This window comes from Rutidosis leptorrhynchoides, chromosome 4, assembly GCF_046630445.1.
Source record: "Rutidosis leptorrhynchoides isolate AG116_Rl617_1_P2 chromosome 4, CSIRO_AGI_Rlap_v1, whole genome shotgun sequence".
NCBI classification, from domain to species: Eukaryota; Viridiplantae; Streptophyta; class Magnoliopsida; order Asterales; family Asteraceae; genus Rutidosis; species Rutidosis leptorrhynchoides.
In genome coordinates, this window is record NC_092336.1 from 453,600,853 (window position 1) to 453,623,248 (window position 22,396).

Sequence of the window (22,396 nt, forward strand, 5' to 3'; positions counted from 1 at the left end):
TAACTAAGAAATCTATTTCACAGGTATGTCTGTACAGTTTTTATTTTTATTTTTATTTTTAACCTTTTGATAATAAACGCTAATTTGTTCGCTAAAAAGTATTAAATTGGTATTAAATAAAATTAGGTTTGGCGACCGAAATTATTGATATCCTTCAAAAATTTATTACATCACTGCGAAATTTAACGTTTATTCTTAAGGTATAAATATCTTTAATCAATCAACCCAAAATATTTCAAAAATTCGTCATGAGTTAAATTAGGTCTTGGAACCGAAATTACTTTACCGAAAAGAGGGGCGCATATTTTTGATAATATTTGATTGATTAAAGTGGGATAAAAAGACAAAAAGATTTTCAATTTTATTTTTACCATGTTTTTAAAAATTAATATTTAAATCTTAAATTAATATTGTAAACTTTGTAAAAACAATATTTTTAAAATTGTAAATATTTGAAAAATTAATATAAGTTTGATATGAATTTATGAATTTTTAAATTAAGTTTGGTGTGAATTTTTTTAAAATATTAATTTTTAATTTTATGCATTTTAAATTTTGAGTTTGGTGTGAATTTTTAATTTTAATTTTGAATTTTATATTTATGTTGTGTGAATTTAAAAATAAAAATTTACTTTATCTCATTAAGTTAAGAATATGATTTTTAAAATTCGTCGTAAGTTGAAGACTAGGTCTTTGAACCGAAATTGCTTTACCCGAGGGAGGGACGAGAACTTTTATTATCAATATTTTTAATCTTGTTGATTTAAAGTATGCCAAAAACATTAAAAAACCCAAAAATCTTAGCTTTTAAAACAATCGCTACAAAAAGACAAATTTTAAAATTTTGTCGAGGGACGGACTAGGACATCGATCCGAAACGACCTCGTCCTAAATAACAAAGGAAACAAAATTTTAAAATTAATTTCTTAATTGTGTTATAAGTTAAAGATTATAAAAAAAAAAAAAAAAAAAAAAAAAAAAAAAAAGGGTAAACTCCGCGACTCGCGGAGTTTGCAGGGCAAAACCTCCGCGACTCGCGGAGGGACAAAATTACAGAAAAAAATATAACAAGCTGCACGATCAGTCACTCCCACACACACAAACATACTGCATAAACACTCGAAAATAACTGCGAAAACCACCGAAAATCACCCCCAAAAATCTCAATTTTTAACAGTTAATCACCAAATTTTTTGCTAAAATCATGTTGAGAAGGATGATATCTAAGAACTACTCAAGAAAAACGAATGAAAGGGGTGAATCTTCATCCCAAGCCCGCCATGCTCCTGCTGAGAACTTGGAACAACAGGAGGTAGATAACTACTACAAGCAGGATGTACCTCATCCAGTCATGACCTTTTCAGATATGCACTTGGAACAGTTGCACCCGAACCTGCGATTTGACAGACTTTGGATAGATTATCCAAAATATCAACGGGGTTTGCATACTCTTCACTCTAAGGTTGTTGAGGTACCGAGGGTCATAGAATGGGGACCCTTGGAAGCTGTAGAATTGGCCGGGCCAATTAGGGAATTACTGGTACAGAGGTATGGTAATTCTTCTTTTAATGACTGGATATGTTTATTCACCATACGCAGACCTGTATATAAAGTATGGTGTGAAGAGTTGTTATGTAGTATAGAGTTGAATGATCGGGTAGCTAGTTTAACCGATCGTTCTTTTATTAGATTTTTGTTAGGCGGTTCGATGCGCCACATGTCTTTACTGGACATGGCTCAGGCTTTACGTATATACACGCCTGAGGAATTAGCGTCTGCCGATTGTAGAGGATTGATACTAAACGGTAGGAAAATAGATGAAAATTTTGATACACACGGTGTGTGGAGTCAAATGACAAGCCATCACCGTTTTAAAGGGGGAAACTACTCTTATTTGGATATAGATAGAGCCGAATTAAGAGTAATACATAGGTTTTTAGCTAATTCGATTACACAAAGGGGTAAAAACAAAGAAAAGGTAAATGAACAAGATTTGTTTTACCATATGTGTATTCGAGACCCACACAGCGCTGTAAGTATACCATATTGTGTGGGTTATTATTTATCAGCTATGGTTCGAGGGATGCGTCCACATAGCATAATAGGAGGTGGTATTTTTATTACTTTGATTGGTGAATATCTCGGTGTGGATATAAGTCGGGGGGGATTATTGGTAGAAGAGCCGGAACCCCGCGACACTATAGGTTTAAATGTATACCATGGTGCTAAAGTTTTGAAGCGGCGAAATAACGCCGCAGTACGATACAATGGTAGACATCCACAGGTAGAGAGAAACCAGGAACAAGGTAATGTAGGAGGGGGGAATGAGATGCAAGAAATGCATAGGTTTATAGCTTCTCAGGAATACGAAAATGCTAGACAGAGAGCATTTGAAGATTGGCAAGTTCATCAGAACCAGATCATAGCGCATTGCCAACATATAGGTAGAAACTATATTCCTACACCGAAACCCGTCTTCCCTCCTTGGTCGATAGAGATGCAGCCACCATATCCTACGTATGACCCTGCCGAAGCATTCTATAGCACTTATGGTTATGCGTGGAACCCCTATTGGTACCAATATCATCCTTAGTTTATTTATTATTTTTTATTATTTTGTAATTTGTAATTATTGATACATTTAATATTTTTGTTAATATTGTAATCATTTTTATAATTATCTAACTTTTATTCTTAGATTTTAATAATTTTTGAATGTGGGGTAATAAACCAAACTTCAAAAATATGTATATATGTTTGCAGTTTATCTTATGTACACAACAGGGTAAAACAACGCATTTTCAAAGACTGGCATTAAGTTCAGCAAAAGCAACTAATTTTGACGACAAGATGCAAAATATATGTGAAATAACAACAAGACGGAATGAACAAATGATGTGCACCATTTATCATTCAGCAAACAAACACCAATATATTTGGAAACTTTGGTAAAAATTTAATCATTTTCACACAAATCACCCTCAATAATTTAAATTGTTACTGATTTCTTGCAAATGAGGGCATTGCAAGATCTTAAGTGTGGGAAGGGATTAAATTCTTTCGGATTTTAAAATTTTTATATTAAACACTTGGTTACCATTAAAAATACTAGTAAAGCAGTAGTTGTATTAGAATCTAGTGCTCTCTGATAATAAAGAACAGCCCTGGTCTTATATACTGACTACCCAATTCTAGTAAAATTTTTCAAAATTTTCAATTAAATGAATTCAAAATCATGTTTATACATATTTATGAACGATAAAACTAGGTTTTAACACCGAAATTATTGTTACCTCAAAAAGGACATAAATTGAGAAACAAACTAAAACGTCAAAATTCATTTAAAATGGAATAGAGGACGATAAAAAGAAAAATAAAAAGCCAAGTGTGGGAAAATTTACCAAGTTATTTTAAACATATGTCACATATATTTGTAACAAATAACTGAAAATACTTTTGCTTTGGACTAAACTAAACTGTTTTACCCAATGAAAGAAAAGAAGAGATGGATCTACACGATGAATCAATTCCATCATTAAAAGGAAGTAAAGTCTTCCGAAAAAGAAACGCGCTTCTTGATTTAGGTCATGAAGTTGTCGTCCAGACCAGCTGTAGGTTGACGAAAAATCTAGAAAAGTCATCACTAAAATCAGCAGGAAATCCACGGACCTCAGCATTAAACAGGGTCGCCAAGTGGTCAGATTTATCCTAACCATGAGAAGGATTTATCTCGTACAATGGGGAGGCACCGTGCAAATTAGCTGGATAAGACTAATGAATCAGATCCCCAGAAAGGATAATCTCCTTAAAGATTAAAAATCAGCTTTTAAGACTGATATTACTCAATCCTAGAGATTGACCTTAAAGATTGAGAATTACAAACTCATGGAATTCAATGATATCTAAACTCGAGCTTAAACGAGAAAATATTTTGATCAAAAATACAAACCGATTTGTTTTCTGAAAACCCTATTTTCAATGCGTTCATTACCATTGAACGTAGAATCCTAGGAATTCACCTGGAATTCATTAGGTCACCTGAACTAAATCGGGTGTCAACCGTAAGAACGGTGGTTGCATAGTGGTCAAAGACATGACCTTGTGCCAGACCGAAAAAATTATAAGGGTGAGCTTTACTATTGCTCCTACCAAGGATAGTAATTGCGTCCGACACGTTATAGACCATAATCAAAAGCATGTCACGGGACATTGCCTTAACAGTTGCTTGTTCAACGCTTTCCTTTACAACCGGACGGTAGTTTGCCGAAAGGTAATATACGGAACAAGTAAACTGGACGTGTTGCTTTCCAAATACAAGGTTAGCAAGTGGGTGACACAAAACCGCAAGTTTTGAGCTAAAATTTTCAAATCTGAAACCCACCAAACCCACAAAAATATTTTGCAAACACCGGTAAAGGGTTATTCCGGAAAACTTATCTAGGGTAAAAGCTAGATTGAATTTTTAAAAGATCAAATGTTTTCATAAAGATCCAATTTCCTTAATGGATCTAAATTTTTATAGTCATGTGGGACTGTAAACCATATCGTTACTACCATTGTTTATACCGCCATATAGAAATCACTGATGTACAAAGTGTGAAGAATAAAGAAGTGATTCTAGTATTTCAAGACAATATTGCTTGAGGACAAGCAACGCTCAAGTGTGGGAATATTTGATAATGCTAAAAACGAACATATATTTCATAGCATTATTCCTCAAGAAAGACAAGCTTTTAGTTGCAATTGTTCTATTTACAAGTGATATTCGTTTAAATAATAAAAGGTGAAGACAAAAGACAGATTCGACGAATTGAAGACGCAAACGACCAAAAAGCTCAAAAGTACAAAAGACAATCAAAAAGGTTCCAATTATTGATAAGAAACGTCTCGAAATCACAAGAGTACAAGATTCAAAACGCAAAGTACAAGATATTAAATTGTACGCAAGGACGTTCGAAAATCCGGAACCGGGACCAGAGTCAACTCTTAACGCTCGACGCAACGGACTAAAAATTACAAGTTAACTATGTATATAAATATAATATAATATATAATTAATTATATTAATTATATATATATATTATATATATATAATAAAAACCGTCGGCAGCAGGAAACTCCAAGGGGGTAAGCTGTAAATACCTCTCCGTGACTCGCGGAGTTTTAAGGCCATTTTGCCGCGAGTCACGGAGCCCCAAATTTCACTTCTGGCTATAAAGCCAACCGAATTCTGATCGAATTTATCATCTTATTTCTCAATCTCTCTCAATATATACGTAATATATTTATATTTATAATTTATATTTTAATTTTAATTATAATTCTAATAATAAGGGTATGTTAGCGAATGTTGTAAGGGTGTAAGTCGAAATTCTGTCCGTGTAACGCTACGCTATTTTTAATCATTGTAAGTTATGTTCAACCTTTTTATATTAATGTCTCGTAGCTAAGTTATTATTATGCTTATTTAAAACGAAGTAATCATGATGTTGGGCTAATTACTAAAATTGGGTAATTGGGCTTTGTACCATAATTGGGGTTTGGACAAAAGAACGACACTTGTGGAAACTAGACTATGGGCTATTAATGGGCTTTATATTTGTTTAACTAAATGAAAGTTTGTTAATGTTAATATAAAGATTTACAATTGGGCGTCCCTATAAATTACCATATACACTCGATCGGACACGATGGGCGGGGTATTTATTTGTACGAATAATCGTTCATTTAACCGGACACGGGAATGGATTAATAGCCACTAGAATAATCAAAACAGGGGTGAAATTACATTCAAGGGTAATTGGTGTAATTGTTAACAAAGTAGTAAAACCTTGGTTTACACGCAGTCGATAACCTGGTGTATTCATTAAACAAAGTATTAAAACCTTGTTACAATTCGAATCCCCAATTAGTTGGAATATTTATCTTCGGGTATAATAATAATTTGACAAGGACACTTGCAATTTATATTTATGACTGATGGACTGTTATGGACGAAAACCAGACGGACTTATTGAATAATCCAGGACAAAGGACAATTAACCCATGGGCATAAAACTAAAATCAACACGTCAAACATCATGATTACGGAAGTTTAAATAAGCATAATTCTTTTATTTCATATTTAATTTCCTTTATTTTATATTTAATTGCACTTCTAATTATCGCACTTTTATTTATTGTTATTTTATTTAATCGCACTTTTAATTATCGTACCTTTTAATTATCGTAATTTTATTTTATCGCATTTTTATTCGCAATTTCATTATCGTTATTTACTTTACGCTTTAATTTAAGTCTCGTATTTATTTTATATTTTACATTAGGTTTTAACTGCGACTAAAGTTTTAAAATCGACAAACCGGTCATTAAACGGTAAAAACCCCCCTTTATAATAATAATATTACCTATATATATATTTGTATTTTTATAAAAATAAACTAATATAGCGTTGAGCTTTGTTTAAAGATTTCCCTGTGGAACGAACCGGACTTACTAAAAACTACACTACTGTACCATTAGGTACACTGCCTATAAGTGTTGTAGCAAGGTTTAAGTATATCCATTCTATAAATAAATAAATATCTTGTATAAAATTATATCGTATTTAATAGTATTTCCTGCTAAAATTTAATAGTATTTTATACCCCTCCGCTACCGCATCAACAGGTAACACTGTGAGAGCCCCCTCAACGATTATTCTGCTCAAAAACGGAATTAAACTAGCTCCGATACCAACTGTGATGGCCCGTCAAGTACCCTTAATGGCTCCGTCACTTGGTCCCACAGCTTGATCGAACTCTAAATGAATTTATTAAACAACATTGCACTCTTTAATCAAAAAAGTTTCCCAAAAAGGAAATTTACTAAAAATAAGTAGTTCTAAACAACTCAACTTATTAAATATCCAAAGTTGACCAAAACATGTCAACAAACACCCACAAGTTTAAATAACCAAAAAGAATGTAAAGTTTTAATATTTATCAAAATCTGCCAAAATGTATGCAGACCCTCTAACACAACGGAAGCCCAATTAATCAAGTACCTGTGAAAATATGCGAGTAAACTGTAAACAAAAATGTTGAGTGAATTATATGTTTAAATAAACGAATAAACTTTAGACCACAAGATTTAAAAATGTTAGAAAACATTAAACTATTATTCCATTAATCCATGAGTCACCTGGTAGCCACTTAACCAATTCCACTCTTACCAAACACAATATACACTGAACAGGTGTATCTTCAAATAATTACGAAGTACTAATACATTTCGATTATAAATTGCTAGCGCGACTAGCTCGAAATGAGGTTGTCAAACCCGATAGATCTATCCATAGGATTCGCGTTCACCAGTAGAAACCAGTGATTACAGTTATCAGACTAGGAAATATTTTTGTTCAACTCATAATGAATAATTTAAATTTAATTGCCACTTGTGTCTAAATGTAAAACAAAATGCATGTAATCACATCCCAAAAATACTTTAAAATAGTATGAAAAACGTGGCTATAACTCACCTTAACGCAAACGAAGTAATAACACAGAAATGTGAACCGCATGAAGTAAAGTGATCAAGAATGATCACAACGCCGACCTATAAATAAATCAGGTCGATATAAATAACTAACTTATGTCAAGTCTTAGTATGATAGCTATAGTATTTGTTGCAAGTAAACATAGAGCAACACTCAGTATGCTTCGGTTTGATCAGGACAGCGTAATAACACGTACTTTCTATTTTTAGAAAGTTTCTATTTTTGGCAGGTTTACATTTTTGGAAAAATTCTCTATTTTAGGAAAGTTTCTATTTTAGGAAAGTTTCTATATTTAGAAAGTTTCCATAATTAGAAAGTTTCCATATTTAGAAAGTTTCCATATTTAGAAAGTTTCTATTTTTAGAAAGTTTTTAACTTAAGAAAGTTTCCTTAATTAGAAAGTCAACAAAAGTCAACTAAAAATCAAAGTCAACCGAAAGTCAACTCAAAAGTCAACCTTGATCAAACATAGTCAACATTAAATTTTAAAGTATAAGTTATAATAATAATATAAGTTATAATGTTATCTAAAGTCATATGTGTAATACCATGTCATAACATAAGTTTAATTAAATTAAATTGGATTAATAAAGTTAACATAAGTTTAAATGATATGATTAATATAACATAAGTATTTAATTAATTAATTAAATATTAGTCATAACATAAGTTTTATTAATTAATAATAAATTTTTAATCATATCATAAGTATTTAATTATAATTATTAAACCATAAGTATTTAATAATTAAATAATAACTAAGCCTTATAATATTTAAATAATTAATTAATATTTATTATAAGTCTTATAATAATAATCTCATAACATAAGTTTAATACTTATCATAAGTATTTTTCATTAATAATAAAGTATTATTAATCATAAGTTTAGTTAAAAGTTTTATTAAATCATAAAGTAATTAATAAATGATATATATATATATATATATATATATATATATATATATATATATATATATATATATCATAAGTCTCAAATTAAATTAATTACTTTTATATCATAAGTAATTTAATAATAATGAAAATCATTATTAATATCATAAGTTAAATGTTATAATCATAAGTTTTAATTAAAACGTTCGCCGGGTCATATCTTGAGCCTCAGGTGCCGGTTTTCGACGAGTCTTATATATATCCTCGTCTAACCAAACCACCCGACACATTAGTGTACTCAAGAACACCCTAAAGTCAGTCCTCAAGTCATGACATACATCCATGAATCAACTTGGAGCTCTAATCCGTTCAAAAACATGTTTTAGTCATACCGGGTGATCTGTGGCTCGGATTTCGATGACCCGAACCTGAATGTTCATCCAATCATCAATCCTAACACACTAGTACAACCTATAGACTCCAAAAATGGTCACAAAGTCGGACCAAAACTGAATACACTCGTTTTTATATTTTAATTTCATGAAAACACAAATTTAATCATAACTTAAGTTTCGGGAATCGAAATAACATGAATCCGGAGTATAAATCAATGTCTTGATGAGAGGAACATATCTAGACACTTTAATTTATTAAAAACATTAGTTAAATGTACAGAAATGATCAATTAGTCTACCGTCCAAATTTTTCAAACCGAAATCATACACAATCGAGCATTTCTACGCATATAATCAACAATACAACAATACACAAGTTCTATACTATCATAATAATCATCATAAATAGAAAAACTAAATAAAAATCAAAAAGCTAGGGTTAGGATTTATACCCTAATCAAGAAATAAAGAGTATGATCGTGTAGAGGAGAGCGAGAGGAACACGCTTATGATGAAAGCCCTAATTCTTTATGCTTGAAAAAATGAAGATGATGATGATCAATGGTGATGGTGGCGATGGCCTTCAAGGGAGAAAAGAGGGAGAGGAGCTTTTTTTTTAAGGTTAATTGTGAAATGAGAAAAAATACAAGAAATGAAATAAAGTGAAAATGAAAGTGTTGGAACAAAATCACAAACCACTCCCTCCTTAGAGGGTTCGGCCGAATGTGGGGGGGGGGGGGTAGGGTGGGCCCCTCATTGCCCAATTTTGTTGTTTTCTAATTTACCTGTGGCCCGAATGCCCGAACAAGGCCCGAAATGCGAAAACGTTACTACGCGATTGAATCTTCGAAGAGATAACATATATGCGACAAATAAAATATATAAACACTATATATAATCATATGACATCAAAATATCATATTTAAAATTATTTGGATTTAAAAATCCTAAAAGTTTGACCGTTGGTTTGAAAACCGAAAAGATTCGCCGGATAGAAATCCACGATACGTAGAAACGCACAACTTAAAATATGAATACAAATATTCACATAACACATATTAATTAATATATTATTACAAAAATAATAATATAGGTCATAGAAATTGTAGCGACCCGACAAAATCGTCATTGACGGCGCAGTCTACTTAGGTCCCGTTACGTGGTCATAAGTCTTTAAAACAATGTTTGACCAAAATATGTCGCATTCATTTCAAATGTAAAGGTGTTTCAAGGTTTACAAAGTAGTTCAACGACTAATAAGTTACAACGTTTTAAGTACAAATGAAAACTATGCGATACAATGTAAGTAAAGTCAAAAGACGCTCCACGTATGCATGTATACTCGACATCCAAGCAAGTATCAAAAAGAGTGCGGAAGCATGTATCACTTAGCGTTCAAGACCTGAGAAAACATATAGAAAACTGTCAACGAAAAACGTTGGTGAAATCATAGGTGTAATAGTAAATGTTGTTTTTGAACCACAAGATTTAGTATTTCCAATAAGTTGATTATCCAAATCGTTTGCATTCCAAAATTTGTTACAAGTATGCGAGCAACCAATTATCAAAACTTAACTATTTTGTACCCTGTTACGTAGTGTTAGAACATACACTATACTAGAAAATATATTTCATCCGCTAACGTCCGAATGAGGGCTCATCAAGCCCATGTGATCACATAACATAAGTTCACATTTACACCCTGCAAGTGTAACTAATGATAATTGATTTGAGGCTTTTTGTTCTAACTCGCTGTGGAATGGTTGTTTTCGTACTTGTATTCAAAGCATAAAAGTATGATACGTATATGTTTCTCATCCCATGATTTAAAAGTATTAAAGTTGTTAAAAAGATGGGACTATGATCTCACCTTGAGTGCACGAGTAAATAAGGTACTTCACAAAGTAACGTGTGCTAGAACGAATGCTAGTCTTGACCTAAACAAGTAGGTCGTATTAATTACGATAAACATGGTTGGTCAAAGTTGTTCAATTAGTCCTATAGCTCGTTACGACTCGATTATATAGCATGTGAATCAAATTATCAAGTTTCATGCAAGAATCAAGTACAAAAGCAAGTTAGAACGATTGCATAAGTATTTGGTTAGGTTTGACTAAAAGTCAACTTTGGTCGAGTCAAAGTCAATGAAAAAGTCAACACGTTAGGGTCGGGTCTCGAACTATTTTTCTGAGCTAATTATTCATATATAAGCATGTTAGAACAAGTTACATGTTAATCGGAGGTGCGTAGCATGGCTAGAATTTTTCGTATAAGTGCCAAGTTGAACAGACCCTCAGACACGGCAAATGCCGTGCCGCGACAAGGGATGGTCGCGCCGCGACACTACCCTAGGTCTGATTCCTGGTCTGCTTCAAATGTCTAAGTCTCGAACCAAATTTCATTCAAACACAAATAATGAACCGTAAACACTTAAAACACGTATCTTTTATAGTTGGAAAGGTAATTTAAAGTGGAATACAACCAAACACGTTTCATCAATCAAATTCATCATTTGCAATAATCGAATTTCAAGTTGAATGATCAATTAATGCTCATCATAAATGCATTAAGTTCATAAATGCATCTTGATGATTCGGGAATTAAATGCACACATATAATATGTAGTGACCCAAACTTTTCCATGTTTATATATATTAATTGAGATTGATATTTACATGATTAAATGTTTCCAACATGTTAAGCAATCAAACTTGTTAAGACTTGATTAATTGAAATATGTTTCATATAGACAATTGACCACCCAAGTTGACCGGCGATTCACGAACGTTAAAACTTGTAAAAACGACATGACGATATATATATGGATATACATATGGTTAACATGAGATTATGATAAGTAAGTATCTCCATAAGTATATTAACAATGAGTTATATACATATAAACAAGACTACTAACTTAAGGATTTCGAAACGAGACATATATGTAACGATTATCGTTGTAACGACATTTAAATGTATATATATCATATTAAGATATATTAATATATCATAATATCATGATAATATAATAATATAATAATTTAACATCTCATTAGATATAATAAACAATGGGTTAACAACATTAATTGAGATCGTTAACTTAAAGGTTTCAAAACAACACTTACATGTAACGACTAACGATGACTTAACGACTCAGTTAAAATGTATATACATGTAGTGTTTTAATATGTATTTATACACTTTTGAAAGACTTTAATACACTTATCAAAATACTTCTACTTAACAAAAATTCTTACAATTACATCCTCGTTCAGTTTCATCAACAATTCTACTCGTATGCACCCGTATTCGTACTCGTACAATACACAGCTTTTAGATGTATGTACTATTGGTATATACACTCCAATGATCAGCTCTTAGCAGCCCATGTGAGTCACCTAACACATGTGGGAACCCTCATTTGGCAACTAGCAAGAAATATCTCATAAAATTACAAAAATATGAGTAATCATTCATGACTTATTTACATGAAAACAAAATTACATATCCTTTATATCTAATCCATACACCAACGACCAAAAACACCTACAAACACTTTCATTCTTCAATTTTCTTCATCTAATTGATCTCTCTCAAGTTCTATCTTCAAGTTCTAAGTGTTCTTCATATATTCTACAAGTTCTAGTTACATAAAATCAAGAATACTTTCAAGTTTGCTAGCTCACTTCCAATCTTGTAAGGTGATCATCCAACCTCAAGAAATCTTTGTTTCTTACAGTAGGTTATCATTTTAATACAAGGTAATAATCATATTCAAACTTTGGTTCAATTTCTATAACTATAACAATCTTATTTCAAGTGATGATCTTACTTGAACTTGTTTTCGTGTCATGATTCTGCTTCAAGAACTTCGAGCCATCCAAGGATCCATTGAAGCTAGATCCATTTTTCCCTTTTCCAGTAGGTTTATCCAAGGAACTTAAGGTAGTAATGATGTTCATAACATCATTCGATTCATACATATAAAGCTATCTTATTCGAAGGTTTAAACTTGTAATCACTAGAACATAGTTTAGTTAATTCTAAACTTGTTCGCAAACAAAAGTTAATCCTTCTAACTTGACTTTTAAAATCAACTAAACACATGTTCTATATCTATATGATATTCTAACTTAATGATTTAAAACCTGGAAACACGAAAAACACCGTAAAACCGGATTTACGCCGTCGTAGTAACACCGCGGGCTGTTTTGGGTTAGTTAATTAAAAACTATGATAAACTTTGATTTAAAAGTTGTTATTCTGAGAAAATGATTTTTATTATGAACATGAAACTATATCCAAAAATTATGGTTAAACTCAAAGTGGAAGTATGTTTTCTAAAATGGTCATCTAGACGTCGTTCTTTCGACTGAAATGACTACCTTTACAAAAACGAATTGTAACTTATTTTTCCGACTATAAACCTATACTTTTTCTGTTTAGATTCATAAAATAGAGTTCAATATGAAACCATAGCAATTTGATTCACTCAAAACGGATTTAAAATGAAGAAGTTATGGGTAAAACAAGATTGGATAATTTTTCTCATTTTAGCTACGTGAAAATTGGTAACAAATCTATTCCAACCATAACTTAATCAACTTGTATTGTATATTATGTAATCTTGAGATACCATAGACACGTATACAATGTTTCGACCTATCATGTCGACACATCTATATATATTTCGGAACAACCATAGACACTCTATATGTGAATGTTGGAGTTAGCTATACAGGGTTGAGGTTGATTCCAAAATATATATAGTTTGAGTTGTGATCAATACTGAGATACGTATACACTGGGTCGTGGATTGATTCAAGATAATATTTATTGATTTAATTCTGTACATCTAACTGTGGACAACTAGTTGTAGGTTACTAACGAGGACAGCTGACTTAATAAACTTAAAACATCAAAATATATTAAAAGTGTTGTAAATATATTTTGAACATACTTTGATATATATGTATATATTGTTATAGGTTCGTGAATCAACCAGTGGCCAAGTCTTACTTCCTGACGAAGTAAAAATCTGTGAAAGTGAGTTATAGTCCCACTTTTAAAATCTAATATTTTTGGGATGAGAATACATGCAGGTTTTATAAATGATTTACAAAATAGACACAAGTACGTGAAACTACATTCTATGGTTGAATTATCGAAATCGAATATGCCCCTTTTTATTAAGTCTGGTAATCTAAGAATTAGGGAACAGACACCCTAATTGACGCGAATCCTAAAGATAGATCTATTGGGCCTAACAAACCCCATCCAAAGTACCGGATGCTTTAGTACTTCGAAATTTATATCATATCCGAAGGGTGTCCCGGAATGATGGGGATATTCTTATATATGCATCTTGTTAATGTCGGTTACCAGGTGTTCACCATATGAATGATTTTTATCTCTATGTATGGGATGTGTATTGAAATATGAAATCTTGTGGTCTATTATTATGATTTGATATATATAGGTTAAACCTATAACTCACCAACATTTTTTTTGACGTTTTAAGCATGTTTATTCTCAGGTGATTATTAAGAGCTTCCGCTGTCGCATACTTAAATAAGGACGAGATTTGGAGTCCATGCTTGTATGATATTGTGTAAAAACTGCATTCAAGAAACTTATTTTATTGTAACATATTTGTATTGTAAACCATTATGTAATGGTCGTGTGTAAACAGGATATTTTAGATTATCATTATTTGATAATCTACGTAAAGCTTTTTAAACCTTTATTGATGAAATAAAGGTTATGGTTTGTTTTAAAATGAATGCAGTCTTTGAAAAACGTCTCATATAGAGGTCAAAACCTCGCAACGAAATCAATTAATATGGAACGTTTTTAATCAATAAGAACGGGACATTTCAGTTGGTATCAGAGCGTTGGTCTTAGAGAACCAGAATTTTGCATTAGTGTGTCTTATCGAGTTTGTTAGAATACATTAGTGAGTCTGGACTTCGACCGTGTTTACTTGAAAAATGATTGCTTAACAAATTTTGTTGGAAACTATATATTTTTAACTTGTGAATATTATGTGATATATTAATCTCTTAACGCGTTTGATATTATGTGATAGATGTCTACCTCTAGAACAAGTTCCATTGACTCACCTAATAATAATGAAGAGTCAAATGTAAATTGGAATGATTCGTGGACTGATTCACAAGTTCCCGAAGAGGAACCGAAAGAAGAGTCGGAACCGGAAGAAGAATCGGAACCGGAAGAAGAAATAGAACCGGTGGGGGAAATAATAAAACGGTTAAGTAAAAGAGAATCCTCAACCAACCGACCAAGGTTAATTATGGTCAATGGTGTTTCCGCCAAGGAAGCAAAATATTGGGAGGATTACCAATTCTCCGATGAATCGGATTCCGACGAGAATTCCGATGATGTTATAGAAATTACCCCAACTGAATTTAAAAAGGCAAAAGAAAATAATAAGGGAAAGGGCATAAAAATAGAGAAATCTAATTCCAACCCCGATGAACTTTATATGTATCGTCAACCCCCGAAGTCCTTAAGTTGTAACAATGACCCGGGAACCTCTAAACCACCAGGTTTTTCTAAACCGTTGTGGAAAACGACAGTTAGTATTAGGGGAACATCATATATCCCTAGAAACTTGGCAAAACGAACCAAAACCGAAGAAGAAGAAACGAGCGAGTCGGAATAAGATAGTTGTATTCGTGTGGTGTAATATATGTAATATAGTGTTCTTATGCTTTATGATATATGTAAAAATTGCTTGTATTAATAAGTATTTTTTTATGAATCTAACTCTTGTCTATTTTACAGTTTAAAAACAAAAAATGGATAGACAACCCAATATTTTAAGAGACCTACCCGGAGACATGATTGATGAAATCTTGTCTAGAGTCGGCCAGAATTCCTCGGCACAACTATTTAAGGCGAGATCAGTTTGTAAGACATTCGAAGAACGTTCCAAGAATGTCTTGGTTTATAAGAGACTTTCGTTTGAAAGATGGGGGATATCACATTGGGAAACCCATAAGTTACGATGTGTTTACTTTGACGCATATATTGCGGGGAACCCAAATGCTATTTTACGCAACGGGTTAAGAAATTATTTTGACTCAATATATCCGAATATTGGACTTCGTGATTTAGAAAAAGCGGCTAACATGCAACATAAAGAAGCATGTTATGCTTACGGATTAGTAATGTTCACTTCTCACCAAAGTGAGAACAAGAACATCGGGCTATAACTATTAAACAAAATGTTCCCACAAGTGACGGAGTCGGTAATTGGGGTAAGAAATGAGGTTTTTAGATTGTTACGGGACTGTTGGACATTACGTAACCCTCGTCCCTTTGACGACGTTACAACACGCTGTCTTATCAACGGCCATAACGGTTATGTTCCACAAGACCAAGGATGGGAAGTAATCCTAGTAAAACCAGAATGCATTACTTGTTTCTGGACGTATGAATTACGTGTCTTTATTGCCTTTGCTGAACGACTTGTGTACTAGCTAGAATTATCTTCACAACCATCTTGTATCAAATTTATTGTGTGCTATATTTCATGCTATATGTAAAATAAGCGGTATTGTAAGTTTGTAAAATATTGTGTAAAAGTTTGAACGCGAAATATTATTATAATTAGTTTTTCATATAGAATTGTAGTAGTTGAATTGTATATTAGCTACTAAGTATGAACTTAACGGGTAGGTACTACCCGAATTTAAACTTATAAAACGCTAATATGAAGAAAAAGCTTTTATAAATGAGTTCATATTAGGCTACGAAATACTATTAACTACTCTTAATATTCTGTATGATTAACTTGTTCCATTTGACTATTTTGAAGGAAATGGCACCGACTACTCGACACACCGTGAATATGAATGAAGAGGAATTCCGTACTTTTCTAGCTTCAAACATAGCCGTAGTACAGGCTGCGCTACATACCAACAATAACCTTGGATCTAGCAGTACAGGAAATCGTGTAGGATGCACCTACAAAGAATTCACTGCCTGCAAACCTTTGGAATTTGATGGAACCGAAGGACCGTTCGGATTGAAACGGTGGACCGAGAAGGTCGAATCGGTGTTTGCCATAAGTAAGTGTACTGAAGAGGACAAAGTGAAGTACGCTACGCATACCTTCACAGGTTCTGCGTTAACATGGTGGAATACCTATCTAGAGCAAGTGGGACAAGACGATGCGTACGCACTACCGTGGTCAGAATTCAAGCACTTGATGAACGAGAAGTACCGTCCCAGAACCGAGGTCAATAAGCTGAAGACAGAACTTAGAGGGTTACGAACCCAAGGATTTGATATTACCACGTACGAAAGAGGATTCACAGAATTGTGCCTATTGTGTCCGGGAGCATTCGAAGATGAGGAAGAGAAGATCGACGCGTTTGTGAAAGGATTACCGGAAAGAATCCAAGAAGATATAAGTTCACACGAGCCTGCCTCCATACAACAGGCATGTAGAATGGCTCACAAACTAGTGAACCAGATTGAAGAAAGAATTAAAGAACAGACTGCTGAAGAGGCCAATGTGAAGCAAGTCAAAAGAAAGTGGGAGGAAAACGGTGATAAGAATCACCAATACAACAACAACAGCAATTACAACAATAATCGCAACAATTATCCCAACAATCGCAACATCAATCGCAACTACAACAAACGGCCCAACAACAACAACAACAACAACAACAGCAACTACAACAATCATCCCAACAACAATAATAACCGCAACAACAACAACAACAATCAGAAGCAGCTATGCCAAAGGTGTGAAAAGTATCATTCGGGGTTCTGCACCAAATTTTGCAACAAGTGTAAAAGAAATGGTCATAGTGCGGCGAAGTGAGAGGTCTACGGACCAGGGGTTAATAGAACGAAAGGAACAAATGGTGTCGGAACGAGTAATGGCGGAGCAAGTAGTGTCGGAGCAAGTTATGCCAATGTAGTTTGTTATAAATGTGGAAAACCGGGCCACATTATTAGAAATTGCCCGAACCAGGAGAACACGAATGGATAAGGCCGCGGAAGAGTTTTCAATATTAATGCGGCAGAGGCACAGGAAGACCCGGAGCTTGTTACGGGTACGTTTCTTATTGACAATAAATCTGCTTACGTTTTATTTGATTCGGGTGCGGATAGAAGCTATATGAGTAGAGATTTTTGTGCTAAATTAAGTTGTCCATTGACGCCTTTGGATAGTAAATTTTTACTCGAATTAGCAAATGGTAAATTAATTTCAGCAGATAATATATGTCGGAATCGAGAAATTAAACTGGTTAGCGAAACATTTAAGATTGATTTGATACCAGTAGAGTTAGGGAGTTTTGATGTGATAATCGGTATGGACTGGTTGAAAGAAGTGAAAGCAGAGATCGTTTGTTACAAAAATGCAATTCGCATTATACGAGAAAAAGGAAAACCCTTAATGGTGTACGGAGAAAAGGGCAACACGAAGCTGCATATTATTAGTAATTTGAAGGCACAAAAACTAATAAGAAAAGGTTGCTATGCTGTTCTAGCACACGTCGAGAAAGTACAAACTGAAGAAAAGAGCATCAATGATGTTCCCATTGCAAAAGAATTTCCCGATGTATTTCCGAAAGAATTACCGGGATTACCCCCACATCGATCCGTTGAATTTCAAATAGATCTTGTACCAGGAGCTGCACCAATAGCTCGTGCTCCTTACAGACTCGCACCCAGCGAGATGAAAGAACTGCAAAGTCAATTACAAGAACTTTTAGAGCGTGGTTTCATTCGACCAAGCACATCACCGTGGGGAGCTCCTGTTTTGTTTGTCAAGAAGAAATATGGTACATTCAGGTTGTGTATCGACTACCGAGAGTTGAACAAACTTACCATCAAGAACCGCTAACCACTACCGAGAATCGATGACTTATTTGATCAACTACAAGGCTCGTCTGTTTATTCAAAGATTGACTTACGTTCCGGGTATCATCAAATGCGGGTGAAAGAAGATGATATTCCAAAGACTGCTTTCAGAACACGTTACGGTCATTACGAGTTTATGGTCATGCCGTTTGGTTTAACTAATGCACCAGCTGTGTTCATGGACCTTATGAACCGAGTGTGTGGACCATACCTTGACAAGTTTGTCATCGTTTTCATTGATGACATACTTATTTACTCAAAGAATGACCAAGAACACGGTGAACATTTGAGAAAGGTGTTAGAAGTATTGAGGAAGGAAGAATTGTACGCTAAGTTTTCAAAGTGTGCATTTTGGTTGGAAGAAGTTCAATTCCTCGGTCACATAGTGAACAAAGAAGGTATTAAGGTGGATCCGGCAAAGATAGAAACTGTTGAAAAGTGGGAAACCCCGAAAACTCCGAAACACATACGCCAGTTTTTAGGACTAGCTGGTTACTACAGAAGGTTCATTCAAGACTTTTCCAGAATAGCAAAACCCTTGACTGCATTAACGCATAAAGGGAAGAAATTTGAATGGAATGATGAACAAGAGAAAGCGTTTCAGTTATTGAAGAAAAAGCTAACTACGGCACCTATATTGTCATTACCTGAAGGGAATGATGATTTTGTGATTTATTGTGACGCATTAAAGCAAGGTCTCGGTTGTGTATTAATGCAACGAACGAAGGTGATTGCTTATGCATCTAGACAATTGAAGATTCACGAACAAAATTATACGACGCATGATTTGGAATTAGGCGCGGTTGTTTTTGCATTAAAGACTTGGAGGCACTACTTATATGGGGTCAAAAGTATTATATATACCGACCACAAAAGTCTTCAACACATATTTAATCAGAAACAACTGAATATGAGGCAGCGTAGGTGGATTGAATTATTGAATGATTACGACTTTGAGATTCGTTACCACCCGGGGAAGGCAAATGTGGTAGCCGATGCCTTGAGCAGGAAGGATAGAGAACCCATTCGAGTAAAATCTATGAATATAATGATTCATAATAACCTTACTACTCAAATAAAGGAGGCGCAACAAGGAGTTTTAAAAGAGGGAAATTTAAAGGATGAAATACCCAAAGGATCGGAGAAGCATCTTAATATTCGGGAAGACGGAACCCGGTATAGGGCTGAAAGGATTTGGGTACCAAAATTTGGAGATATGAGAGAAATGGTACTTAGAGAAGCTCATAAAACCAGATACTCAATACATCCTGGAACGGGGAAGATGTACAAGGATTTCAAGAAACATTTTTGGTGGCCGGGTATGAAAGCCGATGTTGCTAAATACGTAGGAGAATGTTTGACGTGTTCTAAGGTCAAAGCTGAGCATCAGAAACCATCAGGTCTACTTCAACAACCCGAAATCCCGGAATGGAAATGGGAAAACATTACCATGGATTTCATCACTAAATTGCCAAGGACTGCAAGTGGTTTTGATACTATTTGGGTAATAGTTGATCGTCTCACCAAATCAGCACACTTCCTGCCAATAAGAGAAGATGACAAGATGGAGAAGTTAGAACGACTGTATTTGAAGGAATTCGTCTCCAGACATGGAATACCAATCTCTATTATCTCTGATAGGGATGGCAGATTTATTTCAAGATTCTGGCAGACATTACAGCAAGCATTAGGAACTCGTCTAGACATGAATACTGCCTATCATCCACAAACTGATGGGCAGAGCAAAAGGACGATACAAACGCTTGAAGACATGCTACGAGCATGTGTTATTGATTTCGGAAACAGTTGGGATCGACATCTACCGTTAGCAGAATTTTCCTACAACAACAGCTACCATTCAAGCATTGAGATGGCGCCGTTTGAAGCACTTTATGGTAGAAAGTGCAGGTCTCCAATTTGTTGGAGTGAAGTGGGGGATAGGCAGATTACGGGTCCGGAGATTATACAAGAAACTACCGAGAAGATCATCCAAATTCAACAACGGTTGAAAACCGCCCAAAGTCGACAAAAGAGCTACGCTGACATTAAAAGAAAAGATATAGAATTTGAAATTGGAGAGATGGTCATGCTTAAAGTTGCACCTTGGAAAGGCGTTGTTCGATTTGGTAAGCGAGGGAAATTAAATCCAAGGTATATTGGACCATTCAAGATTATTGATCGTGTCGGACCAGTAGCTTACCGACTTGAGTTACCTCAACAACTCGTGGCTGTACATAACACTTTCCACGTCTCGAATTTGAAGAAATGTTTTGCTAAAGAAGATCTCACTATTTCGTTAGATGAAATCCAAATCAACGAAAAACTTCAATTCATCGAAGAACCCGTCGAAATAATGGATCGTGAGGTTAAAAGACTTAAGCAAAACAAGATACCAATTGTTAAGGTTCGATGGAATGCTCGTAGAGGACCCGAGTTCACCTGGGAGCGTGAAGATCAGATGAAGAAGAAATACCCGCATCTATTTCCAGAAGATTCGTCAACACCTTCAACAGCTTAAAATTTCGGGACGAAATTTATTTAACGGGTAGGTACTGTAGTGACCCGAACTTTTCCATGTTTATATATATTAATTGAGATTGATATTTACATGATTAAATGTTTCCAACATGTTAAGCAATCAAACTTGTTAAGACTTGATTAATTGAAATATGTTTCATATAGACAATTGACCACCCAAGTTGACCGGCGATTCACGAACGTTAAAACTTGTAAAAACGACATGACGATATATATATGGATATACATATGGTTAACATGAGATTATGATAAGTAAGTATCTCCATAAGTATATTAACAATGAGTTATATACATATAAACAAGACTACTAACTTAAGGATTTTGAAACGAGACATATATGTAACGATTATCGTTGTAACGACATTTAAATGTATATATATCATATTAAGATATATTAATATATCATAATATCATGATAATATAATAATTTAACATCTCATTAGATATAATAAACAATGGGTTAACAACATTAATTGAGATCGTTAACTTAAAGGTTTCAAAACAACACTTACATGTAACGACTAACGATGACTTAACGACTCAGTTAAAATGTATATACATGTAGTGTTTTAATATGTATTTATACACTTTTGAAAGACTTTAATACACTTATCAAAATACTTCTACTTCACAAAAATTCTTACAATTACATCCTCGTTCAGTTTCATCAACAATTCTACTCGTATGCACCCGTATTCGTACTCGTACAATACACAGCTTTTAGATGTATGTACTATTGGTATATACACTCCAATGATCAGCTCTTAGCAGCCCATGTGAGTCACCTAACACATGTGGGAACCCTCATTTGGCAACTAGCAAGAAATATCTCATAAAATTACAAAAATATGAGTAATCATTCATGACTTATTTACATGAAAACAAAATTACATATCCTTTATATCTAATCCATACACCAACGACCAAAAACACCTACAAACACTTTCATTCTTCAATTTTCTTCATCTAATTGATCTCTCTCAAGTTCTATCTTCAAGTTCTAAGTGTTCTTCATATATTCTACAAGTTCTAGTTACATAAAATCAAGAATACTTTCAAGTTTGCTAGCTCACTTCCAATCTTGTAAGGTGATCATCCAACCTCAAGAAATCTTTGTTTATTATAGT